Genomic DNA, 25,139 nt, shown 5'->3' with positions numbered 1-25,139 from the left:
GACCTATTTAAGTCCCCAACTCAACAGAACACAACTCATAATGTTTACAAATAACTCCTCATCTTTTATGTCAAATCTCTCAAGACTGTAACTGGAAAAACCAAACTCTGGGGAGAATGGTGTCAAAAATGAGTTTAGGTCGAAATAACAATGAATTAAACATTAGTGTCTAAATTATCAATATTTTTCGTGGATGGCAGGCGAATCCGGAACCCTTGAAGGCCTATCTTTAATCCAGGACTGATGATGATGAAGGAATGGGAGAGGCTGCCTGCGCGATCACAAACTCTACCATCGCTGTGACTAACGGCAGGAGCGCGCAGTGGACCGTTCGTCCTCTGTCAGTCGCGAGAGGGAACTGGCTCGGATCGCACGGTATCATCCCACCGGAAAAAAATATGTTTCCTCCACCGTCTACGTTATCAGCGTGGAGAAAAGACACGTAAAAGGATCTACTACAGAGGACGTTACTTGTTTTGACCACTAATTTATGTTATAAAGAAGATATAATCCAGATAGTGCCCTGTTAGGAAAACTGCAAGGATCGGGAATTTCAATTTCAGAGAGGTAAATTGATTGAAATCAGAAAGTAAACTGGAGATAATGATGTAGATAATGATGTAAATATATAAATGCATATATATATATATGTTTATATATATACATGCATTATGACCCCAATATGATGTCTATTCGGCAGTAATGTGGACAAATAGGATTAGATTGATGCATTATCAGACTTTAACCATAGATCCATTCCATGTATAATTAATGTTGCATTTCTCAGCATGAAAAAAACTACCTCAACACTACTGTATTCTTTATATGAACACTAGTGTTCTTTGTTCAGAAATAAGTGCAGTTTGTGAGGTTATACTTGGGCGTCAAAATGACAACGAAAATATACACAAAATGTACAAAACATTTGGAACACCTGCCTAATATTGAGGTGCGACCCCTTTTGCACTCGGAACAGCCTCAATTCTTCGGGCATAGACTCTACAAGGTTTAGAAAGCATTCCACAGGGATGCTGGCCCATGTTGACTCCAATGCTTCACAATGTTGGGTCAAGTTGGCTGGGTGTCCTTTGGGTGGCGGACCATTCCTACAATTAATACACACGGGAAACAGTTGAGTGTGAAAAACCCAGCAGCGCTGCAGTTCTTGACACACCTCTGCACCTGGCACCTACTAACATACCCCGTTCAAAGGCACTTAAATATTTGTCTTGCCAAGTTAATTTGGAAGCTTTGTGATGTTGTAGCTGTATGATTTAGCCTGAACACGGGAAGTTGGTTGCCCTAAACCAATAAGATAACATTACGATAAAACAGATTGAACACGTTGAACCTTTTCTTAAAGTCATTAGTTGAAGTGTATTTGTATGAGATCTGCACAGCTTAGCCCTGGTTTACTGCAGTAATCCCTAGGCCCTCTCTGAGACACAGCCCTGGTCTACTGCAGTAATCCCTAGGCCCTCTCAGACACACCGCCCTGGTCTACTGCAGTAATCCCTATAACCTCTCAGAGACACAGCCCTGGTTTACTGCAGTAATCCCTAGGCCCTCTCTGAGACACAGCCTAGCCCTGGTCTACTGCAGTAATCCCTAGGCCCTCTCTGAGACACAGCCTAGCCCTGGTCTACTGCAGTAATCCCTAGGCCCTCTCTGAGACACAGCCCTGGTCTACTGCAGTAATCCCTAGGCCCTCTCTGAGACACAGCCCTGGTTTACTGCAGTAATCCCTAGGCCCTCTCTGAGACACAGCCTAGCCCTGGTCTACTGCAGTAATCCCTAGGCCCTCTCTGAGACACAGCCTAGCCCTGGTTTACTGCAGTAATCCCTAGGCCCTCTCTGAGACACAGCCTAGCCCTGGTCTACTGCAGTAATCCCTAGGCCCTCTCTGAGACACAGCCCTGGTCTACTGCAGTAATCCCTAGGCCCTCTCTGAGACACAGCCTAGCCCTGGTCTACTGCAGTAATCCCTAGGCCCTCTCTGAGACACAGCCCTGGTCTACTGCAGTAATCCCTAGGCCCTCTCAGACACACCGCCCTGGTCTACTGCAGTAATCCCTATAACCTCTCAGAGACACAGCCCTGGTTTACTGCAGTAATCCCTAGGCCCTCTCTGAGACACAGCCTAGCCCTGGTCTACTGCAGTAATCCCTAGGCCCTCTCTGAGACACAGCCCTGGTCTACTGCAGTAATCCCTAGGCCCTCTCTGAGACACAGCCCTGGTTTACTGCAGTAATCCCTAGGCCCTCTCTGAGACACAGCCTAGCCCTGGTCTACTGCAGTAATCCCTAGGCCCTCTCTGAGACACAGCCTAGCCCTGGTTTACTGCAGTAATCCCTAGGCCCTCTCTGAGACACAGCCTAGCCCTGGTCTACTGCAGTAATCCCTAGGCCCTCTCTGAGACACAGCCCTGGTCTACTGCAGTAATCCCTAGGCCCTCTCTGAGACACAGCCCTGGTCTACTGCAGTAATCCCTAGGCCCTCTCTGAGACACAGCCCTGGTCTACTGCAGTAATCCCTAGGCCCTCTCTGAGACACAGCCCTGGTCTACTGCAGTAATCCCTAGGCCCTCTCTGAGACACAGCCCTGGTCTACTGCAGTAATCCCTAGGCCCTTTCTGAGACACAGCCCTGGTCTACTGCAGTAATCCCTAGGCCCTCTCTGAGACACAGCCCTGGTCTACTGCAGTAATCCCTAGGCCCTCTCTGAGACACAGCCCTGGTCTACTGCAGTAATCCCTAGGCCCTCTCTGAGACACAGCCCTGGTCTACTGCAGTAATCCCTAGGCCCTCTAATAATATAATAAATAATATATGCCATTTAGCAGACGCTTTTATCCAAAGCGACTTACAGTCATGTGTGCATACATTCTACGTATGGGTGGTCCCGGGATCGAACCCACTACCCTGGCATTACAAGCGCCATGCTCTACCAACTGAGCTACAGAAGGACCCTCTCTGAGACACAGCCCTGGTCTACTGCAGTAATCCCTAGGCCCTCTCTGAGACACAGCCCTGGTCTACTGCAGTAATCCCTAGGCCCTTTCTGAGACACAGCCCTGGTCTACTGCAGTAATCCCTAGGCCCTCTCTGAGACACAGCCCTGGTCTACTGCAGTAATCCCTAGGCCCTCTCTGAGACACAGCCCTGGTCTACTGCAGTAATCCCTAGGCCCTCTCTGAGACACAGCCCTGATCTACTGCAGTAATCCCTAGGCCCTCTCTGAGACACAGCCCTGGTCTACTGCAGTAATCCCTAGGCCCTCTCTGAGACACAGCCCTGGTCTACTGCAGTAATCCCTAGGCCCTCTCTGAGACACAGCCCTGGTCTACTGCAGTAATCCCTAGGCCCTCTCTGAGACACAGCCCTGGTCTACTGCAGTAATCCCTAGGCCCTCTCTGAGACACAGCCCTGGTCTACTGCAGTAATCCCTAGGCCCTTTCTGAGACACAGCCCTGGTCTACTGCAGTAATCCCTAGGCCCTCTCTGAGACACAGCCCTGGTCTACTGCAGTAATCCCTAGGCCCTCTCTGAGACACAGCCCTGGTCTACTGCAGTAATCCCTAGGCCCTCTAATAATATAATAAATAATATATGCCATTTAGCAGACGCTTTTATCCAAAGCGACTTACAGTCATGTGTGCATATATTCTACGTATGGGTGGTCGCGGGATCGAACCCACTACCCTGGCATTACAAGCGCCATGCTCTACCAACTGAGCTACAGAAGGACCCTCTCTGAGACACAGCCCTGGTCTACTGCAGTAATCCCTAGGCCCTCTCTGAGACACAGCCCTGGTCTACTGCAGTAATCCCTAGGCCCTTTCTGAGACACAGCCCTGGTCTACTGCAGTAATCCCTAGGCCCTCTCTGAGACACAGCCCTGGTCTACTGCAGTAATCTGATCTCTTGGCTACATAGCTGACGCACGCTGGACTGTCCATTAATCACGGTACCCCATTCTGCTTGTTTGTTTATCTGTCGGCCCAGTTGCCTAGTCAACGCCATTTTACCTGCTGTTTGTTGTGCTAGCTGATTAGCCTCGCCTACTGTTTTTAGCTAGCTTTCCCAATTCAACACCTGTGATTACTGTATGCCTCGCTGTATGTCTCTCCCAAATGTCAATATGCCTTGTATACTGTTGTTCAGGTTAGTTATCATTGTTTTAGTTCACAATGGAGCCCCTAGATCCACTCTGCATACCCCTGTTACCTCCTTTGTCCCACCCCCACACATGCGGTGACCTCACCCATTACAACCAGCATGTCCAGAGATACAACCTCTCTCATCATCACCCAGTGCCTGGGCTTACCTCCGCTGTACCCGCACCCCACCATACCCCTGTCTGCGCATTATGCCCTGAATATATTCTACCATGCCCAGAAACCTGCTCCTCTTATCCTCTGCCCCCAACGCTCTAGGCGACCAGTTTTGATAGCCTTTAGCCGCACCCTCATACTACTCCTTCTCTGTTCCGCGGGTGATGTGGAGGTAAACCCAGGCCCTGCATGCCCCCAGGTACCCTCATTTGTTGACTTCTGTGATCGAAAAAGTCTTGGTTTTATGCATGTCAACATCAGAAGCCTCCTCCCTAAGTTTGTTTTACTCACTGCTTTAGCACACTCTGCTAACCCTGATGTCCTTGCCGTGTCTGAATCCTGGCTCAGGAAGGCCACCAAAAATTCAGAGATTTCCATACCCAACTATAACATCTTCCGTCAAGATAGAACTGCCAAAGGGGCGGAGTCGCAGTCTACTGCAGAGATAGCCTGCAAAGTAATGTCATACTTTCCAGGTCCATACCCAAACAGTTTGAACTACTAATTTTGAAAATTACTCTCTCCAGAAACAAGTCTATCACTGTTGCCGCCTGCTACCGACCCCCGTCAGCTCCCAGCTGCGCCCTGGACACCATTTGTGAATTGATCGCCCCCATCTAGCTTCAGAGTTTGTTCTGTTAGGTGACCTAAACTGGGATATGCTTAACACCCCGGCAGTCCTACAATCTAAGCTAGATGCCCTCAATCTCACTCAAATCATCAAGGAACCCACCAGGTACAACCCTAACTCTGTAAACAAGGGCACCCTCATAGACGTCATCCTGACCAACTGGCCCTCCAAATATACCTCCGCTGTCTTCAACCAGGATCTCAGCGATCACTGCCTCATCGCCTGTATCCGCCACGGAGCCGCAGTCAAACGACCACCCCTCATCACTGTCAAACGCTCCCTAAAACACTTCTGTGAGCAGGCCTTTCTAATCGACCTGGCCCGTGTATCCTGGAAGGACATTGACCTCATCCCGTCAGTTGAGGATGCCTGGTCATTCTTTAAAAGTAACTTCCTCACCATTTTAGATAAGCATGCTCCGTTCAAAAAATGCAGAACCAAGAACAGATACAGCCCTTGGTTCACTCCAGACCTGACTGCCCTCGACCAGCACAAAAACATCCTGTGGCGGACTGCAATAGCATCGAATAGCCCCGTGATATGCAACTGTTCAGGGAAGTCAGGAACCAATACACGCAGTCAGTCAGGAAAGCTAAGGCCAGCTTCTTCAGGCAGAAGTTTGCATCCTGTAGCTCCAACTCCAAAAAGTTCTGGGACACTGTGAAGTCCATGGAGAACAAGAGCACCTCCTCCCAGCTGCCCACTGCACTGAGGCTAGGAAACACGGTCTCCACCGATAAATCCATGATTATCGAAAACTTCAATAAGCACTTCTCAACGGCTGGCCATGCCTTCCGCCTGGCTACTCCAACCTCGGCCAACAGCTCCGCCCCCGTAGTTCCTCACCCAAGCCTCTCCAGGTTCTCCTTTACCCAAATCCAGATAGCAGATGTTCTGAAAGAGCTGCAAAACCTGGACCCGTACAAATCAGCTGGGCTTGACAATCTGGACCCGCTATTTCTGAAACTATCTGCCGCCATTGTCGCAACCCCTATTACCAGCCTGTTCAACCTCTCTTTCATATCGTCTGAGATCCCCAAGGATTGGAAAGCTGCCGCAGTCATCCCCCTCTTCAAAGGGGAGACACCCTGGACCCAAACTGCTATAGACCTATATCCATCCTGCCCTGCCTATCTAAGGTCTTCGAAAGCCAAGTCAACAAACAGGTCACTGACCATCTCGAATCCCACCGTACCTTCTCCGCTGTGCAATCTGGTTTCCGAGCCGGTCACGGGTGCACCTCAGCCACACTCAAGGTACTAAATGATATCATAACCGCCATCGATAAAAGACAGTACTGTGCAGCCGTCTTCATCGACCTCGCCAAGGCTTTCGACTCTGTCAATCACCAAATTCTTATCGGCAGACTCAACAGCCTCGGTTTTTCGGATGACTGCCTTGCCTGGTTCACCAATTACTTTGCAGACAGAGTTCAGTGTGTCAAATCAGAGGGCATGCTGTCGGTCCTCTGGCAGTCTCTATGGGGGTGCCACAGGGTTCAATTCTCGGGCCGACTCTTTTCTCTGTATATATCAATGATGTTGCTCTTGCTGCGGGCGATTCCCTGATCCACCTCTACGCAGACGACACCATTCTATATACTTTCGGCCCGTCATTGGACACTGTGCTATCCAACCTCCAAACGAGCTTCAATGCCATACAGCACTCCTTCCGTGGCCTCCAACTGTTTTACGCGAGTAAAACCAAATGCATGCTTTTCAACCGATCGCTGCCTGCACCCGCATGCCCGACTAGCATCACCACCCTGGATGGTTCCAACCTTGAATATGTGGACATCTATAAGTACCTAGGTGTCTGGCTAGACTGCAAACTCTCCTTCCAGACTACATCAAACATCTCCAATCAAAAATCAAATCCAGAGTCGGCTTTCTATTCCGCAACAAAGCCTCCTTCACTCACGCTGCCAAGCTTACCCTAGTAAAACTGACTATCCTACCGATCCTCGACTTCGGCGATGTCATCTACAAAATGACTTCCAACACTCTACTCAACAGACTGGTGCATTCTATCACAGTGCATTTTGTCCTCAGCATATATCCCTGCCCACCCTCCAGGCCCATTATCTGAGTCGTGGCCCTCTCACTACATATTCGAGTAAGCCAGACCCATGAGCTCCAGGTCATCTGCAGTCCTTGCTAGGTAAGCTCCACGCCTTTATCTCAGTTCACTGGTCACGATGGCAACACCCCATCGTAGCAGCTCCAGCAGGTGTGTCTCACTGATCATCCTAAGCCAACACCTGTTGGCCTTTGGACCAGTACTCTGCTGCCTGTGACTGGAGCGGTGCAAAAATCGCTGAGGTGGAACACTATCTCCCTCTCCAACTTCAAACATCAGCTATCGAGCAGCTAACCTGATCGCTGCAGCTGTACATAGTCTATAGGTAAATAGCTCACCCTTTTTTCACCTACCTCATTCCCATACTGTTTTTATACTGTTTTTATTTATTTACTTTTTCTGCTCTTTTGCACCAATATCTCTACCTGTACATGCCCATCTGATCATTTATCACTCCAGTGTTAATCTGCAAAATTGTATTATTCGCCTACCTCCTCATGCCTTTTGCACATTGTATATAGACTGCCCATTTTTCTACTATATTTATTGACTTGCTAATTATTTTACTCCATGTGTAACTCTGTGTTGTCTGTTCCACTGCTATGCTTTATCTTGGCCAGGTCATAGTTTGCAAATGAGAACTGTTCTCAACTGGCCTACCTGGTTAAATAAAGGTGAAATAAAAAAATAAAAAAAAAAATCCCTAGGCCCTCTCTGAGACACAGCCTGGTCTACTGCAGTAATCCTAGGCCCTCTCTGAGACACAGCCCTGGTCTACTGCAGTAATCCCTAGGCCCTCTCTGAGACACAGCCCTGGTCTACTGCAGTAATCCCTATAACCTCTCTGTGACAGCCCTGGTCTACTGTAGTAATCCTCATAACCTCTCTGAGACACAGCCCTGGTCTACTGCAGTAATCCTAGGCCCTCTCCGAGAGACACAGCCCTGGTCTACTGCAGTAATCCCTAGGCCCTTTCTGAGACACAGCCCTGGTCTACTGCAGTAATCCCTATAACCTCTCTGAGACACAGCCCTGGTCTACTGCAGTAATCCCTAGGCCTCTCTGAGACACAGCCCTGGTCTACTGCAGTAATCCCTATAACCTCTCTGAGACACAGCCCTGGTCTGCAGTAATCCCTAGGCCCTTTCTGAGACACAGCCCTGGTCTACTGCAGTAATCCCTAGGCCCTCTCTGAGACACATGTAGTGATGTAGTGTAGTGATGTATTGTAGTGATGTAGTGTAGTGATGTAGTGATGTAAAGTAGTGATGTAGTGTAGTGATGTAGTGATGTAATGTAGTGATGTAGTGTAGTGATGTAATGATGTAATGTTTGTAATATAGTGTAGTGATGTAATGTTGTGATATTGTGTGGTGTAGAAATGTAGTGTAATGATGTAATGTAGTGATGTAGTGTAGTGATGTAGTGTAGTGATGTAGTGTAGTTATGTATTTTATGATGTAATGTAGTGATGTAGTGTAGTGATGTAGTGTAGTGATTTAGTGTAGTGATGTAGTGGTTATGTATTTTAATGATGTAGTGTAGTGATGTAGTGTAGTGATGTAGTGTAGTGATGTAGTGTAGTGATGTAGTGTAGTTATGTATTTTAATGATGTAATGTAGGGATGTAATGTAGTGATGTATTGATGTAATGTAGTAATATAGTGTAGTGATGTAATGTTGTGATATTGTGTGGTGATGTAATGCAGTGATGTAGTGATATAGTGTAGTGATGTAATGTAAGGATGTAGTGATGTAATTTAGTGATGTAGTGTAGTGATATAGTGTCGTGCGGTGGTGTAGTGTAGTGATGTAATGTTGTGATATAGTGTAGTGTTGTGATGTAGTGATGTAATGTTGTGATATAGTGTAGTGTTATCGTGATATAGAGTAGGGATGTAGTGTTGTGATGTAGTGTAGTGATGTACTGTAATGATATAGTGCAGGGGTCTAGTGTAGTAATGTAGTGATGTAGTGTAGTGTTGTAGTGCAGTGATGTAGTGATGTAATGTTGTGATATAGTGTAGTGTTATCATGATATAGTGTAGGGATGTAGTGTTGTGATGTAATGATATAGTGTGTGATGTAATTTAGTGATGTAGTGTAGTGATATAGTGTAGTGATGTAGTGTAGTGATGTAATGTTGTGATATAGTGTAGTGTTATCATGATATAGTGTAGGGATGTAGTGTTGTGATGTAATGATATAGTGTGGTGATGTAATTTAGTGATGTAGTGTAGTGATGTGAGTGTAGTGATGTAGTGTAGTTATGTATTTTAATGATGTAATGTAGGGATGTAATGTAGTGATGTATTGATGTAATGTAGTAATATAGTGTAGTGATGTAATGTTGTGATATTGTGTGGTGATGTAATGCAGTGATGTAGTGATATAGTGTAGTGATGTAATGTAAGGATGTAGTGATCTAATTTAGTGATGTAGTGTAGTGATGTAGTGTTGTGATATAGTGTAGTGTTATCATGATATAGTGTAGGGATGTAGTGTTGTGATGTAATGATATAGTGCAGGGGTCTAGTGTAGTAATGTAATGTAGTGATGTAAGGAAGTGATGTTGTGTAGTTATGTGGTGATGTTTTGTTATGTAGTGTAGTTATGTAAGGATATACTGTAGTAATGGTCCTTCTGTAAGTTGGTAGAGCATGGCTTGTATAGTGGGTTCGATTCGGGACCACCCATCGTAGAATGTATGCACACATGACTGTAAGTCGCTTTGGATAAAGCGTCTGCTAAATGGCATATATTATTATTATTATATTATTATATATATTATTATTATATTATTATATTATTATATTATTATTATTATATATTAGTAATGTAGGGATGTAGTGTAGTGATGTGCTGTAGGATGTAGTGTAGTTGTATGTAGGGATGTAGTGTAGTTATGTAATGTAATGTGATGATGTAGTGATGTAATGTTGTGATATAGTGTAGTGTTATCATGATATAGTGTAGGGATGTAGTGTTGTGATGTAATGATATAGTGCAGGGGTCTAGTGTAGTAATGTAATGTAATGATATAGTGTAGTGATGTAATGTAGTGATATAGTGTAGTGTTGTAGTGCAGTGATGTAGTGATGTAATGTTGTGATATAGTGCAGTGTTATCATGATATAGTGTTGTGATGTAATGATATAGTGCAGGGGTCTAGTGTAGTAATGTAGTGATATAGTGTAGTGTTGTAGTGCAGTGATGTAGTGATGTAGTGTTGTGATATAGTGTAGTGTTATCATGATATAGTGTAGGGATGTAGTGTTGTGATGTAATGATATAGTGCAGGGTCTAGTGTAGTAATGTAATGTAGTGATGTAAGGAAGTGATGTTGTGTAGTTATGTGGTGATGTTTTGTTATGTAGTGTAGTTATGTAAGGATATACTGTAGTAATGTAGGGATGTAGTGTAGTGATGTGCTGTAGGGATATAGTGTAGTGATGTACTGTAGGGATGTAGTGTAGTGATGTAATGTAATGTGATGATGCAGTGATGTAGTGTAGTGATGAAGCGATGTAGCTGTACTGTAATGATTTACTGTTGTGGTGTAGTGATGTAATGTAGTGTTTTGTAGTGATGTGATGTAATGTGATGATGCAGTGATGTAGTGTAGTGATGAAGCGATGTAGTGTAGTGCTGTACTGTAATGTACTGTTGTGGTGTAGTGATGTAATGTGATGTAGTGATGTAATGTGATGTACTGTACTGATGTAGTGATTTAGTGTAGTGATGTATTGATGTCATGATTTAGTGAAGTAGGGATGTAGATTATTGATGCAATGTAGTGATGTCATGATTTAGTGTAGTGATGTCGTGATGTAGTGTAGTGATGTATTGATGTGTCATGATGTAGTGAAGTAGGGATGTAGTTTATTGATGTAGTGATGTAATGTAGTGATGTCATGATTTAGTGTAGTGATGTAGTGATGTATTGATATAGTGTAGTGATGTAGTGTCATCAAGTTTTGCGGACGACACAACAGTGGTAGGCTTGATTACCAACAACGACGAGACAGCCTACAGGGAGGAGGTGAGGGCCCTCGGAGTGTGGTGTCAGGAAAATAACCTCACACTCTACGTCAACAAAACTAAGGAGATGATTGTGGACTTCAGGAAACAGCAGAGGGAACACCCCCTATCCACATCGATGGAACAGTAGTGGAGAGGGTAGTAAGTTTAAAGTTCCTCGGCGTACACATCACAGACAAACTGAATTGGTCCACCCACACAGACAGCATCGTGAAGAAGGCGCAGCAGCGCCTCTTCAACCTCAGGAGGCTGAAGAAATTCGGCTTGTCACCAAAAGCACTCACAAACTTCCACAGATGCACAATCGAGAGCATCCTGTCGGGCTGTATCACCGCCTGGTACGGCAACTGCTCCGCCTGGCCAACCGTAAGCCTCTCCAAAGGGTAGTGAGGTCTGCACAACGCATCACCGGGCAAACTACCTGCCCTCCAGGACACCTACAGCACCCGATGTCACAGGAAGGCCATAAAGATCATCAAGGACAACAACCACCCGAGTCACTGCCTGTTCACCCCGCTATCATCCAGAAGGCGAGGTCAGTACAGGTGCATCAAAGCTGGGACCGAGAGACTGAAAAACAGCTTCTATCTCAAGGCCATCAGACTGTTAAACAGCCACCACTAACATTGAGTGGCTGCTGCCAACACACTGTCATTGACACTGACCCAACTCCAGCCACTTTAAACAATGCTACCTAATATAATGTTTACATACCCTGCATTATTCATCTCATATGTATACGTATACTGTACTCTATATAATCTACTGCATCTATATGTAATACATGTCACGTTCTGACCTTTATTTCCTGTGTTTTGTATTTAGTTAGTATGGTCAGGGCATGAGTTGGGTGGGCAGTCTATGTTTGTTTTTCTAGGTTTTGGGAATTTCTATGTTTCGGCCTAGTATGGTTCTCAATCAGAGGCAGGTGTCATTGGTAGTCTCTGATTGAGAATCATACTTAGGTAGCCTGGGTTTCACTGTGTGTTTGTGGGTGATTGTTCTGTCTCTGTCTTTGCACCAGATAGGACTGTTTGAGTTTTCACATTTCTTGTTTTTTGTAGTCAGTTGTTCATGTGTACCTTAACGCATTAAAAGAACCATGGACAATTGCCCGCCCGCGATTGGTCCTCTGATCCGTTTCGCCTCTCCTCTTCGGAAGAAGAGGAGGAAATTCATTACAATACATGTATCACTAGCCACTTTAACTATGTCACTTGTTTACATACTCATCTCATATGTATATACTGTACTCAATACCATCTACTGTATCTTGCCTATGCTGCTCTGTACCATCACTCATTCATATATCTTTATGTACATATTCTTTATCCCCTTACTATAAGGTAGTAGTTTTGGAATTGTTAGCTAGATTACTTGTTGATAATTACTGCATTGACGGAACTAGAAGCACAAGCATTTCGCTACACTCGCATTAACATCTGCTAACCATGTGAATGTGACAAATACAATTTGATTTGATTTGATGTAGTGTCGTGATGTGATGCAACAGGATGTCTCTATGCATTATCATAAGGATTATTTCTGTGTAGAACATTATGATGTATGGGTTTTGTATTTTAAAGATCTGTCTAGATTAGCAGAAAATAATCTCATGAATTGTTAATTAACATCTTATCTGTGTGTTCTCAGGTGGTGAACATGGCGTCGTGGCGGCTGGTCTGTGTCCTGGCTGTATGGACCTCTGTGTTGGGTCTGGCCCAGTGTTGTCCAGATACCTGTAGCTGTCTGGATAAATACGCCCACCATTTCGCTGACTGTGCCTACAAAGACCTGCTATTAGTTCCCGTGAGGCCTCCCCTTCAACGTCACCACCCTCTCTCTCTGCCAACAAGATCAAACTCCTGAAGGACAAGAGCTTTATTAACGTCACCCAGGTGTGTGTGAATATCGTCCTAATGTCACCCAGGTGTGTGTGTGAATATGGTCCTAACGTCACCCAGGTGTTTGTGAATATGGTCCTAACATCACCCAGGTGTGTGTGTGTGTGTGAATATGGTCCTAACGTCACCCAGGTGTGTGTGAATATGGTCCTAACGTCACCCAGGTGTTTGTGAATATGGTCCTAACGTCACCCAGGTGTTTGTGAATATGGTCCTAATGTCACCCAGGTGTGTGTGAATATGGTCCTAATGTCACCCAGGTGTTTGTGAATATGGTCCTAATGTCACCCAGGTGTTTGTGAATATGGTCCTAACGTCACCCAGGTGTTTGTGAATATGGTCCTAACGTCACCCAGGTGTGTGTGTGTGTGAATATGGTCCTAATGTCACCCAGGTGTTTGTGAATATGGTCCTAACGTCACCCAGGTGTGTTTGTGAATATGGTCCTAATGTCACCCAGGTGTGTGTGAATGTGGTCCTAACGTCACCCAGGTGTGTGTGTGAATATGGTCCTAACGTCACCCAGGTGTGTGTGTGAATATGGTCCTAACGTCACCCAGGTGTGTGTGTGAATATGGTCCTAACGCCACCCAGGTGTGTGTGTGTGTGTGAATATGGTCCTAACGTCACCCAGGTGTGTGAATATGGTCCTAACGTCACCCAGGTGTTTGTGAATATGGTCCCAAAGTCACCCAGGTGTGTGTGTGAATATGGTCCTAATGTCACCCAGGTGTTTGTGAATATGGTCCTAACGTCACCCAGGTGTTTGTGAATATGGTCCTAACGTCACCCAGGTGTTTGTGAATATGGTCCCAAAGTCACCCAGGTGTGTGTGTGAATATGGTCCTAATGTCACCCAGGTGTTTGTGAATATGGTCCTAACGTCACCCAGGTGTGTGTGAATATGGTCCTAACGTCACCCAGGTGTTTGTGAATATGGTCCTAATGTCACCCAGGTGTGTGTGAATATGGTCCTAACGTCACCCAGGTGTTTGTGAATATGGTCCTAACGTCACCCAGGTGTTTGTGAATATGGTCCTAACGTCACCCAGGTGTGTGTGAATATGGTCCTAACGTCACCCAGGTGTGTGTGTGAATATGGTCCTAACGTCACCCAGGTGTGTGTGAATATGGTCCTAACGTCACCCAGGTGTGTGTGAATATGGTCCTAACGTCACCCAGGTGTGTGTGTGTGTGTGAATATGGTCCTAACGTCACCCAGGTGTGTGTGAATATGGTCCTAATGTCACCCAGGTGTGTGTGTGTGAATATGGTCCTAACGTCACCTATAGGTGTGTTTGTGAATATGGTCCTAACATCACCCAGGTGTGTGTGTGTGTGAATATGGTCCTAACGTCACCCAGGTGTGTGTGAATATGGTCCTAACGTCACCCAGGTGTGTGTGTGAATATGGTCCTAACGCCACCCAGGTGTGTGTGTGAATATGGTCCTAACGTCACCCAGGTGTTTGTGAATATGGTCCTAACGTCACCCAGGTGTGTGTGAATATGGTCCTAACGTCACCCAGGTGTGTGTGTGTGAATATGGTCCTAATGTCACCCAGGTGTTTGTGAATATGGTCCTAACGTCACCCAGGTGTGTGTGTGTGTGAATATGGTCCTAACGTCACCCAGGTGTGTTTGTGAATATGGTCCTAACATCACCCAGGTGTGTGTGTGTGAATATGGTCCTAACGTCACCCAGGTGTGTGTGTGTGTGTGTGAATATGGTCCTAACGTCACCCAGGTGTGTGTGTGTGAATATGGTCCTAACGTCACCTATAGGTGTGTTTGTGAATATGGTCCTAACATCACCCAGGTGTGTGTGTGTGTGTGTGCGTGAATATGGTCCTAACATCACCCAGGTGTGTGTGAATATGGTCCTAACGTCACCCAGGTGTGTGTGAATATGGTCCTAACGTCACCCAGGTGTGTGTGTGTGTGTGCGTGAATATGGTCCTAACATCACCCAGGTGTGTGTGTGTGAATATGGTCCTAACGTCACCCAGGTGTTTGTGAATATGGTCCTGTGGGGTTCAGTTTGCAGATCATGGTTCTTGCAAAACCATGATTGTGGGTTTGATTCCCACTGGAGCCATCCCATACGAAAACTGTCTGAAAGCATGACTGCAAGTCACTGGCATATATTATATGATTATATTACATGGGATGGGCTGGGTACAGCAAAAGAGAGATATTAATAAAGTATTCTTCTTCAGGTGACCTCCCTATGGCTGGCCCACAATGAGATCGTGACCATAGAGAGGGACACCTTGGCACTGCTGATCCAGCTGAGAAACCTGGACGTCAGCTACAATAAGATCATCAGCTTCCCCTGGGAAGACCTGGCCAAACTCACCTCCCTTCAGCTGCTCAAGATGAACAACAACGAGATGATCAACCTCCCTAAATATTCCTTCTCGACTCTCAAAGACCTGAGGTCCCTGAGGATCAACAACAACAGGTTCACTACTATAGTTCAGGGGACCTTCAGCTCTCTGAGCTCCATGTCTCACCTTCAGATCTACAACAACCCCTTCACCTGCTCCTGCAGTCTGGAGTGGCTCAGAGACTGGATCACGGAGTCTAAGATCTCTGTCCCGGAGCAGGACTCTATCGTCTGCGAGGCCCCAGAGCATCTGCAAGGGCCCTGGTGACCAAAATGCCCAAGCTGGACTGCAAGGCCCCGTCAGTGTCCATCACCTACCAGCCAAACCTGGATAACAATGAACTATACGAGGGCTTTATGGTGATTCTCAACTGTGAGACCAAGGGCAACCCCAAACCAGAGGTCAGCTGGGAGGTGGTGAATGCAGGGAATCAGAAGTTCACATTCAGTTTGCCCTCTGTGTTCAGCATGAATAGTGACTCGCCCATCAATGATAAAAGCACCAACGGCCGGTTCTTGGTCTTCCAGAACGGCACTCTGATCATCCCCGTATGAGCAAGAAGGAGGATGGAACTACAGCTGCTCAGCTGTCAGCGACCTCGGTAAAGCAGACAGCACAGTGAAGGTAGTGGTGGCGGTCACCAAGAAACAAGCCATTAACTCCATGCTGGACACCACAGCAGATAAGATCCTCCGTCCGTCTGGTGGAAACAAGCCGGGGCCTAAGATGACCAACAACATCATCAACTGGCCCAAGTCCGACTCCGAGAAGACCAAGAACATTCCAACTGGGTCGTCTGTTAAACACGCTGATGGCTCAGTGCAGGCTGGCGAGGGCTCAGAGGAGCTTCCGTTTACCAGGAAGTGTGGCATCAGCGATGGCACTCAGTACATCTCAATCACGCATTCAACCTCAGTCTGGACCAGCTGAAGCAATATACATTTGATTTAGGTGTCATCGCGTTGGAGGTATCCGAGACGGAGGCCAAAGTGCAGCTCAACCCTCTCCAGCTCCCCAACAGTAAGAACAACCTTCACCTCAGCCACAATGAGAACCTAGAGACTGTCGACAAAGAGCCTTTCAGCCTCTATCAAGGCTCAGCCAAAACCCCTCTGGACATGCTCTATCTGTGTTTCAACACTGGTAACGGACACTCTGTGGTGCAGTGGTCCCGGATAGAGGAAGGGATCAACACCTATAAGTTTCAGGGCCTACAGCCAGGCACTAACTACACCCTGTGTCTGACCTACGGAGGGCAGGACTGTCAGGTCCAGGTTGTCTTCACAACCAGGATGAAAATTCCTTCTCTGTTGATCATAGTGATGGTTAGTACCTTCCTGCTGGTGCTGGCTACAGTCCCTCTGCTGGGAGCAACCTGCTGTCATCTCTTAAACAAGTACCAGGGAAAGACTTACAAACTGATCATGAAGGCAGCGCAGAAGAACCCAGATCAAATGGACAAACATATGGTTGGAGGTGATTTCGACCCCCAGGTGTCGTTTGTAGAGTCAGAGAAGAATTCTAACCCAAGTGAGATAGGAGGAGAGGGGGAGGACGGACAGGATGGGGAGGAGGTGGAGGGGAGTGTGGTTACCGAGTCTATCCCGGGTTCTACATTAAAATTTGAGGTGTGTTCGGAGTACAGCGATAGATTACCATTGGGCACCGAGGTGGTGAATATCTCTGAGGATGGAAACGGTAACTACAAAGCGACGAGTCGCTGAGCAGTCCTGTGTGACACTATCAGAGGAGAGAGAGATTGTAAAATAGTTACTTTCAACTACATTTTAAAGCAGGTAACTCACAGATCATTATTTCACGTAGAAATGATAGCCCTGATGAAGGTGGATAGTTAATTTTACCTCAGAAAGTAAGTGGTAACCCGTTATACCCCAAAGAAGAGACTTGTCCCAAAGCCACTAATGTGCTGAGGGTCATTGTCCTTTTGGAAGGTGAACCTTCACCCCAGTCTGAGGTCCTGAGCACTCTGGAGCCTCAGTTTTTCATCAGGACTTCTCTTTACTTTGCTCTGTTCATCTTTCCTTCGATCCTGACTAGTCTCCCAGTCCCTGTCGCTGAAAACAATCCCCACAGATGCTGCCACCACCATGCTTCATTGTAGGTATGGTGCCAGGTTTCCTCCGGACGGAACATTGGCATTCCGGCTAAAGAGTTGAATCTGGGTTTCATCGGACCAGAGTATCTTGTTTCTGATGGTCTGACCATTCTTTAGGTGCCTTTTGACAAACTGGATGGTTCTCCCATCTCCACAGAGGACCTCTGGAGCTCTGTCAGAGTGACCATTGGGTTCCTTGGTCACCTCCCCCTGCCCAAGGCCCTTCTCCCCCGATAGATCAGTAACACTGCATTCTTGGGGACCTTCAATACTGCAGAAATGTTTTGTTACCCTTCCCTAGATATGTGCCTTGACACAATCCTGTCTTTGAGCTCTATGGACAATTCCTTCTACCTCATGGATTGCTTTTTTCTCTGACATGCACTGTCAACTGTGGGACCTTATATAGACCGGTGTGTGCCTTTCCAAATCATGTTCAATCAATTGCATTTACCACAGATGGACTCCAATCAAGTTGTAGAAACATCTCAAGGATGAACAATGGAAACAGGATGCACCTGAGCTGAATTTCGAGTCTCATAGCAAAGGGTCTGAATACTTATGTTAATATGTGACCGACCGGCTCAATTCGGGCTTATGTAGCAAAATTTGAAATTGTGTTTTTCATATTGGATAAAAGTAGAGACTCAGAGCTTGAAAATGGTATATCGTACACTACAGTTGAGGAACAATGGGAAATCACTTTTGAGAAAATGGCCCTTGAACATTTTGGTACACCTACTGGAGAGCTCTTCTTTGCCCATTCAACATCGTTCACACCCTCTTAAACTGTTCGTAAATTTAATCTGAAGTGCCAGAGTGTTTTCTGGGCATTTGTAATCTCAGCGTTGTCAGATTGTCCGTTCGTAAATTCAGAGTGTTTCACTGTCGGAGCGTTCAGAGCTGGACGCTCTGGCCGATGAGTAGGGTTGATCTGAGTGTTCTGACGTAACAACAGCAGTCAAGCACTCAAGCTAACGGGCTAATGTTGGCTATCTTGCTAGCTACTTTCAGACACAAATGAGAGAACAGCTCACTCTGACCATTTTATGTTTTATCCAGAGTGTTGGTGACTGCAACTGTGCTGCTGGCAACAATTTAATTACTCTCTTTTGCCAAAGGCCATATTCAATAGGTGTTCTGTCATATTCTGTCATATTCAATAGATGTTCTGTCAGTTATCCACACTCAGACGAGAGGCTCTGAAATCGGAGTAGATAGCCAGAGCAAATTACCAGCTACGTCTATCGACAGTTGGCGCAGTGACATCATGAACAGTCTATAAAATGGTTACTTGCATAGAGGAGTCTTTTGTTTGGACATGTAGCTAGCTACTAGCTAAACAATGAACCATAATCCCAACTCATAACGTTACTACCCTGCATGAATCTACGGGTAGCTAACCAACCAGGTTCAATGTTACCTAGCTAACATTAGGCTATAATGGCCCTGAGATACAGGTAATATTATTACACAGATCATACACATAACATTAGCTAGCGACCCAAATCAAATCAGACTTCATTTGTCACATGCGCCGAATACAACATGTGTAGACTTTACTGTAAAATGCTTACTTACAAGCCCTTAACCAACAGTGCAGTTCAAGAAGAAGAAAATATTTACCAAGTAGACTAAAATAAAAAGTAATAATAAAAAGTAACAGAATAACAATAACGAGGCTCAGGGGGTACTGGTACCGAGTCAGTGTGGAGGTTATATACAGGGGGCACTGGTACCGAGTCAGTGTGGAGGTTATATACAGGGGGCACCGGTACCGAGTCAGTGTGGAGGCTATATACAGGGGGCACCGGTACAGAGTCAGTGTGGAGGATATATACAGGGGGCACCGGTACCGAGTCAGTGTGGAGGTTATATACAGGGGGCACCGGTACCGAGTCAGTGTGGAGGTTATATACAGGGGCACCGGTGGTCAGTGTGGAGGCTATATACAGGGGCACCGGTGCCGAGTCAGTGTGGAGGCTATATACAGGGGGCACCGGTCAGTGTGGAGGTTATATACAGGGGCACCGGTGCCGAGTCAGTGTGGAGGCTATATACAGGGGCACCGGTAGAGGTGTGGAGGCTATATACAGGGGCACCGGTGAGTCAGTGTGGAGGCTATATACAGGGGGCACCGGTACCGAGTCAGTGTGGAGGTTATATACAGGGGGCACCGGTACAGAGTCAGTGTGGAGGTTATATACAGGGGGCACCGGTACCGAGTCAGTGTGGAGGCTATATACAGGGGGCACCGGTACCGAGTCAGTGTGGAGGTTATATACAGGGGGCACCGGTACCGAGTCAGTGTGGAGGCTATATACAGGGGGCACCGGTACCGAGTCAGTGTGGAGGTTATATACAGGGGGCACCGGTACAGTCAGTGTGGAGGTTATATACAGGGGTACCGGTACCGAGTCAGTATGGAGGTTATATACAGGGGCACCGGTACCGAGTCAGTGTGGAGGTTATATACAGGGGCACCGGTACCGAGTCAGTGTGGAGGCTATATACAGGGGGCACCGGTGTGGAGGTTATATACAGGGGGCACCGGTACCGAGTCAGTGTGGAGGCTATATACAGGGGCACCGGTACCGAGTCAGTGTGGAGGTTATATACAGGGGCACCGGTACCGAGTCAGTGTGGAGGCTATATACAGGGGGCACCGGTACCGAGTCAGTGTGGAGGATATATACAGGGGCACCGGTACAGAATCAGTGTGGAGGCTATATACAGGGGGCACCGGTACCGAGTCAGTGTGGAGGCTATATACAGGGGGCACCGGTGTGGAGGTTATATACAGGGGCACCGGTACCGAGTCAGTGTGGAGGCTATATACAGGGGCACCAGTACCGAGTCAGTATGGAGGTTATATACAGGGGGCACCGGTACCAAGTCAGTATGGAGGTTATATACAGGGGGCACGGTACCGAGTCAGTATGGAGGTTATATACAGGGGCACCAGTACCGAGTCAGTGTGGAGGTTATATACAGGGGGCACCGGTACCGAGTCAGTATGGAGGTTATATACAGGGGCACCGGTTCAGTTTGGAGGTTATATACAGGGGGCACCGGTACCGAGTCAGTGTGGAGGTTATATACAGGGGCACCGGTACCGAGTCAGTGTGGAGGCTATATACAGGGGTACCGTTACAGAGTCAGTGTGGAGGTTATATACAGGGGGTACCGGTACCGAGTCAGTGTGGAGGCTATATACAGGGGGTACCGGTACAGAATCAGTGTGGAGGCTATATACAGGGGCACCGGTACCGAGTCAATGTCGAGGCTATATACAGGGGGCACCGGTACCGAGTCAGTGTGGAGGCTATATACAGGGGCACCGGTACCGAGTCAATGTCGAGGCTATATACAGGGGGCACCGGTACCGAGTCAGTGTGGAGGCTATATACAGGGGTTACAGAATCAGTGTGGAGGCTATATACAGGGGGCACCGGTACCGAGTCAATGTCGAGGCTATATACAGGGGGCACCGGTACCGAGTCAGTGTGGAGGCTATATACAGGGGCACCGGTGGAGTCAGTGTGGAGGCTATATACAGGGGGTACCGGTACAGAATCAGTGTGGAGGCTATATACAGGGGCACCGGTACCGAGTCAGTGTGGAGGCTATATACAGGGGGCACCGGTGTGGAGGTTATATACAGGGGCACCGGTACCGAGTCAGTGTGGAGGCTATATACAGGGGCACCGGTAGTATGGAGGTTATATACAGGGGGCACCGGTACCAAGTCAGTGTGGAGGTTATATACAGGGGCACCGGTACCGAGTCAGTGTGGAGGTTATATACAGGGTGTTACGGTACCGAGTCAGTATGGAGGTTATATACAGGGGCACCGGTACCAAGTCAGTGTGGAGGTTATATACAGGGGCACCGGTACCGAGTCAGTGTGGAGGTTATATACAGGGTGTTACGGTACCGAGTCAGTATGGAGGTTATATACAGGGGCACCGGTACCAAGTCAGTGTGGAGGTTATATACAGGGGCACCGGTGTGAGTCAGTGTGGAGGGTATATACAGGGGGCACCGGTACCGAGTCAGTGTGGAGGCTATATACAGGGGGCACCGTTACAGAGTCAGTGTGGAGGTTATATACAGGGGGTACCGGTACCGAGTCAGTGTGGAGGCTATATACAGGGGGTACCGGTACAGAATCAGTGTGGAGGCTATATACAGGGGCACCAGTACCGAGTCAGTGTGGAGGTTATATACAGGGGCACCGGTACCGAGTCAGTATGGAGGTTATATACAGGGGCACCGGTACCAAGTCAGTGTGGAGGTTATATACAGGGGCACCGGTACCGAGTCAGTGTGGAGGTTATATACAGGGGGCACCGGTACCGAGTCAGTGTGGAGGCTATATACAGGGGTACCGTTACAGAGTCAGTGTGGAGGTTATATACAGGGGGTACCGGTACCGAGTCAGTGTGGAGGCTATATACAGGGGGTACCGGTACAGAATCAGTGTGGAGGCTATATACAGGGGCACCAGTACCGAGTCAGTGTGGAGGTTATATACAGGGGGCACCGGTACCGAGTCAGTGTGGAGGTTATATACAGGGGGCACCGGTACCAAGTCAGTGTGGAGGTTATATACAGGGGGCACCGGTACCGAGTCAGTGTGGAGGCTATATACAGGGGGCACCGGTACCGAGTCAGTGTGGAGGTTATATACAGGGGGCACCGGTACCGAGTCAGTGTGGAGGCTATATACAGGGGGTACCGGTACAGAATCAGTGTGGAGGCTATATACAGGGGGCACCGGTACCGAGTCAATGTGGAGGCTATATACAGGGGGCACCGGTACCGAGTCAGTGTGCTGGGGTACAGGCTATTTGCGGTAATCTCTACATGTAGTTGGGGGCGAAGTGACTATGCAATGGCAACAAACAAACAAACAAACAAACAAACAGCGAATAGCAGCAGGGAGAGGGGGTCAATGTAAATAGTCCGGTGGCCATTTGATTAATTGTTCAGCATTATTATGACTTGAGTCTTATGACTTGGGGGTAGAAGCTGTTGAGGAGCCTTTTGGTCCTAGACTTGGTGCTCCTGTACCGTTTGCCGCGCAATAACAGAGAAAACAGTCTCTGACAATTTTATGGGCTTCCCTCTGACACCGCCTATTATATAGGTCCTAGATTGCAGTTAAGTTGGCCCCAGTGATGTACTGGGACATTCGCATTACCCTCTGTAGTGCCTTACGGTCAGATGCCGAGCAGTTACCATACAAGGCGTTGATGCAACCGGTCAGGATGCTCTCAATGGTGCAGCTGTAGAATCTTTTGAGGATCAGGGGACCCATGCCAAATCTTTTCAGTCTCCTGAGGGGGAAAAGGTTTTGTCGTGCCCTCTTCATGACTGTCTTGGTATGTTAGGACCATGATAGTTCGTTAGTGATGTGGACACCAAGTAACTGGAAACTCTCGACCCGCTCCACCACAGCCCCGTCGATGTTAATGGTGGCCTGTTCGGCCCTCCTTTTCCTGTAGTCCACGATCAGCTCCTTAGTCTTGATCACATTGAGGGAGAGGTTGTTCTCCTGGCACCACACTGCCAGTTCTCTGACCTCCTCCCTATAGACCGTCTCATCGTTGTCGGTGATCAGGCCTACCACTGTTGTGTCGTCAGAAAACTTAATGATGGTGTTGGAGTCATGTTTGGCCACGCAGTCGTGGGTGAACAGGGAATATAAGGGTGGACTAAGTACACACCCCTGAGGGGCCACAATGTTAAGGATTAGCGTGGCAGACGTGTTGTTGCCTACTCTTACCACCTGGGGGCGGCCCGTCAGGAAGTCCAGGATCCAGTTGCAGAGGGAGGTGTTTAGTCCCACAGTTCTTAGCTTAGTGATGAGCTTTGTGGGCACTATGGTGTTGAACGCTGAGCTGAAGTCAATGAACAGCATTCTCACATAGGTGTTCCTTTTGTCCAGGTGTGAAAGGGCAGTGTGGAGTGTAATTGAGATTGTGTCATCTGTGGATCTGTTGGGGCGGTATGCGGGTTGGAGTGGGTCTAGGGTTTCCCGGAAGGATGCTGTTGATGTGAGCCATGACCAGCCTTTCAAAGCACTTCATGGCTACCGACGTGAATGCCACAGGGCGGGAATCATGTAGGCTGGTTACCTTCACTTCACAGGGACTATGGTGGTCTGCTTGAAACATGTAGGTATTACAGACTCGGTCAGGGAGAGGATGAAAATATCAGTGAAGACACTTGACAGTTGGTCCGTACATGCTTTGAGTAAACGTCCTGGTAATCAGTCTGGCCCAGCGGCTTTGTGAATGTTGACCTGTTTAAAGGTTTTGTTCACATCGGCTACCAAGAGCGTTGTCACACAGTCATCCAGAAAAGCTGGTGCTCTCGTGCATGCTTCAATGTTGCTTGCCTCGGAGCGAGCATGAAAGGTATTTAGCTCATCTGGTAGGCTCACGTCACTGGGAAGCTCGTGTCTGGGTTTCCCTTTGTAGTCCGTAATAGTTTTCAAGACCTGCCCCATCTGACTAGCATCAGGACCGGTGTAATAGGATTCAATCTTAATCCTGCATTGACACTTTGCTTGTTTGATGGTTTGTCTGAGGGCATAGCGGGATTTCTTATAAGCATCCGGATTACTCTCCCGCTCCTTGAAAGCCAGTGACTTAATCCTTGGCTTCTGGTTGTGATATGTATGTACGATCAATGTGGTGACAACGTCATCGATGCACTTATTGATGAAACCGGTGACTGAGGTGGTGTACTCCTCAATGCCATTGGATGAATCCCCGGAACATATTCCAGTCTGTGCTAGCCAAACAGTCCTCTAGTGTAGCATCAGCGTCATCTGACCACTTCTGCATTCAGCAAGTCACTGGTACTTCCTGCTTTAGTTTTTGTTTGGAATCAGGAGGATATAATTATGGTCAGATTTGCAAATGGAGGGCAGGGAGAGCTTTGTATGCATCTCTGTGTGTGGAGTAAAGGTGGTCTAGGATTTATTTTTTCTGGTTGCACATGTGACATGCTGGTAAAAATGTGTTAAAACTGATTTAAGTTTGCCTGCATTAAAGTCCCCGGCCACTAGGAGCGCCGCTAATGTTAGCTAGCTATCTAACAGTACACTTTAACTTGAAATGAAAATGACTTTCTGACAAAATTAGAAACGTGTAATATCTGAAAATGTAGCTAGCTGGACTATTTTGCCCGTATACATGGATGGACTCACCCTCTCTGTCACGGGTGCCATGGCTGCCCTTAGTTTGAAGATGTTATCCGGAGACAGGTGTTTTCTCCATCTCTTTAGCTATCATACTCTAATTCCACTGATTTCAAAACTCGGTCCTCAAGAAAGTGGAGAGCAACAGTTCTATCGACAGTTGGCACAGTGACATCATGAACCTGATATCTTTCACAAAAGCTCCGTTAGAAAGGATTACATACACATACTGACCAGTTCAAATTATAGACAGAAGCGAGCTACATGGTAGACCAATGCGAACTCATCTCGGCATGTCCAGCCACTCATTATCTCAGCCAATCATAGCTACTGGAAAGGTTACTCACGTTTTCGTGTCTAAACCAACTCGGCTCATAATTGAACAATTTTATTCAAATTTAAATGCAAGATTGTTATTAAGGCATATCCAAGT

The 25,139-nt window shown here is 47.1% G+C and overlaps 1 long non-coding RNA gene and 1 pseudogene across 4 annotated transcripts; both read left to right on the top strand.

Annotated features, from left to right (window-relative positions):
• Positions 1-359: 359 nt before the first annotated feature.
• On the top strand, positions 360-17,692 carry LOC118381179 (immunoglobulin superfamily containing leucine-rich repeat protein 2-like; annotated as a pseudogene).
• Positions 17,693-19,609: 1,917 nt separating this feature from the next.
• Positions 19,610-22,407, top strand: LOC127925817 (uncharacterized). 4 transcript variants are annotated; one of them, XR_008122356.1, is made up of 4 exons: positions 19,614-19,847; positions 20,258-20,285; positions 22,100-22,177; positions 22,295-22,407. It is a non-coding gene; the product is annotated as an uncharacterized LOC127925817 (long non-coding RNA). The 4 variants fall into 4 exon arrangements; XR_008122357.1 differs by lacking the exon at positions 20,258-20,285 and adding an exon at positions 19,999-20,026; XR_008122354.1 differs by lacking the exon at positions 22,295-22,407 and having other exon boundaries at positions 19,610-19,847; positions 22,100-22,284.
• The last annotated feature ends 2,732 nt before the right edge of the window (positions 22,408-25,139 follow it).

Source organism: Oncorhynchus keta, unplaced genomic scaffold, assembly GCF_023373465.1.
Source record: "Oncorhynchus keta strain PuntledgeMale-10-30-2019 unplaced genomic scaffold, Oket_V2 Un_contig_6311_pilon_pilon, whole genome shotgun sequence".
NCBI classification, from domain to species: Eukaryota; Metazoa; Chordata; class Actinopteri; order Salmoniformes; family Salmonidae; genus Oncorhynchus; species Oncorhynchus keta.
The sequence above is the reverse complement of the archived record's forward strand: the minus strand, read 5'-3'. Positions and strand labels throughout refer to the sequence as shown.